This window comes from Lactuca serriola, chromosome 2 (assembly GCF_051521515.1).
Source record: "Lactuca serriola cultivar US96UC23 chromosome 2, Lser_US96UC23_V15, whole genome shotgun sequence".
Lineage (NCBI taxonomy): Eukaryota > Viridiplantae > Streptophyta > Magnoliopsida > Asterales > Asteraceae > Lactuca > Lactuca serriola.
Genome location: NC_136409.1, coordinates 79608191 through 79610898, shown reverse-complemented (window position 1 = coordinate 79610898; position 2708 = coordinate 79608191). Strand labels below are relative to the sequence as shown.

The 2708-nt window shown below is 32.5% G+C and overlaps 1 long non-coding RNA gene across 1 annotated transcript; it reads right to left on the bottom strand.

Moving 5' to 3' along the window:
- Positions 1-532: 532 nt before the first annotated feature.
- Positions 533-1930, bottom strand: LOC145086446 (uncharacterized). The gene is made up of 2 exons (XR_013700457.1): positions 1728-1930; positions 533-1411 (listed from the first exon to the last, which is right to left on the bottom strand). It is a non-coding gene; the product is annotated as an uncharacterized LOC145086446 (long non-coding RNA).
- Between the last annotated feature and the right edge of the window lie 778 nt (positions 1931-2708).

Genomic DNA, 2708 nt, shown 5'->3' with positions numbered 1-2708 from the left:
CACCAAGGATTGAATTGTCTAATCGTGTTTTTGGAATTGTCAATAATGTATTCACATATGCGGTCTACCAAATTGAAATTGGTTCAAACAAAATTAGGCCTACTAAAAGTCTATATACGCATAAAAGAAATTAAAATCTAAACTTAGACATATTTAAAATATATACGTAATATGTTGGTAGGAGACCGGGCAAGTTAGGAAATAAGAAACCCAACCCAAGCCCCCATCCCCAATTTTTGACATAGGGGAATCCCCGACTCATACAAGATACCCGATTTAGCAGGGAATACGCATCACCGATCGGGAAACCGAGTTCCCCAATGGATTGGGTCAAATTGCCATGCTTAAACCAATCAACCGGTCTACTTTTTTTTATAGATATATAGCAATAATACACAATCAACAATTCTACCCTTTTTTATAGATGTATAACAACGATATGACAATCAACAATTCTACCCTTTTTTATAGATGTATAACAACGATATGACAATCAACAATTCTACCATTCTTTATATGTATAACAACAATATCACAATCAAACATTTTACCTTTCTTTATAGATTTATAGTAGTAGCAGCTCAACAGTTTGTTGTAACTGGTTATTTACATTTGAGCATACAATTCACTCAACAAATGCACATTTTCAACAAATGATGTCTCAAATTCAAACTATTAACTCATACTTACAATTGAGAATACAATTCACTCAACAAATGATGCCTCAAATCCAAACTATTAACTCATACCTACAATTGAGAATACAATTCACTCAACAAAAGATGCCTCAAATCCAAACTATTAACTCATACCTACATTTGAGAATACAATTCACTCAACAAAAGATGCCTCAAATCCAAACTATTAACTCATACCGTCCATTCAATTCCATTTTGATCCCAACTACAAATTTTCAAGTTTGTTTAATTCCATTTTGATCCCTTACAACTATAAATTCCAAAGTCTTAATCACAACAATTAAATTACATAGTGAAAGTGCAACATGATTATTGCTTGAAATATTTTTAGTAACCACCGATCATAATCAATTATTAAAGATTTTTGCTCAAGAACTCTTAAACCATTTGAAACATGAAATCCACAACTTTCAAGTGCTTTTATTGCATCATCTTTCTTCCAACTTTTCAGTAAATATGTAACGGATCCATCGGTTTTTGCTCCTGTTACCGTTTATTTGAGCAGATTCATGAGTTTCTTCCATTAAAATTGTTTTTAGTCTTTCTAGTACTTCGTGTTTATAATTTCAACAACAAAGATACGAACCAAAAACCTTCATAACGTGCAACTTTAAGAGTTTTCGCCTCTAAAACTTAAGAATAAGTTATACTTATAGATATTCTGTTATGATAACGTTGACGAAGATGACATTCAAGGTGATGCTGGACAGTTCCTATTAAATCAAATCAAATCAAATCTTTGTTAGATAAAGTCTTTACGGGATTGAAAAAAACTAACAAATAATAATTAACAGTTTATAACAAAATATTAACTCCTAGCAAGTAATAATTAACTAAAAACCCCTAAAAAAAATTACGTCTAACAATAATAATTAACATCTGAAATGAATATTAATTATGGATTGTATTGAAAGGGGGTAATGATGTCGGATGACTTTAAAAACCGAAGAAATTGTGATTTTGCAACTAAATAGAAGAGAGAACTATAAGCAGCGCCTTTTAAGCAGGGGCGTTCTGAGAAAGACGTACCTTTAAGCAGGAGCGATTTGCGGTGGCCGCAGCCGGCAGATGAGAGAAAAGAGTGCGAGAATAGGAACGAAGGAGGGTTTTCTTCATTTTACATCAGCCGTTTTATATTCATAACCCTAAATCGTTGTGTATTCAATTGTGAATGTAGACATACTTATATATGGGAAAAGGCACCGGTTGGGTTGGGCCGTTGTGTTGTAGCTTAGATGTCTCTTAGACTAATGATACATTTTCATTTTTGTAATAAAATTTTGATAATCCAAATCAAAACATTTTTCATACTAAAGAAATGGAACCGCTTGCTCGAAATTGCATTTGAATTAATCTTACACGTTATAGTTATGTGTAGATAGAAGAAAATTATAATGTTACAGTTCTATGTTATATGACAAACCAAAAACTAAATATATACGATTAATTGTATCTCTTATATATAGATTAATTATATGTATCTTTTATAACCATTTGGGTTGTGGTGACTTAGTAAGGCGTATGGAAGATATGGTGGATAACCTATTGACTTATGTTCAAATCCTGACACTACTCAGCCCTTGTGGTCACGGAGGTTCGCCTGCAGTGACTCCAGGGCATGAGGTAAAGTCTCATGTTGACCCATGTTCAAATCTTGACACTACTCAGCTCTTGTGGTCATGGAGGTTCGCCTGCAGTGACTCTAAGGCATGAGGCTCCTCATGTTTGCAGCGGAGGAAAGTCGGTGCGCGAAAGTTGGCCCGAAAACCCTCGTAAAAAAAATTCCTTTCCAAAAAAAAAATTATGTATAAATTATTTTTAAGCGAAAGATGACATTTATAGAGCTCATGATACGTTTTGTAATGATTATATGATTAGGTTTAAGTTTTTTTAATTTTTTTATTTAATGATCGGAAGAGTTGAATTTTAATTTTATTTTATCTATTTTCCATATTACATAGATAGAGTTTTTCTTAAAAATAAGACACTTTTTAAAAATAGGGTTGATTT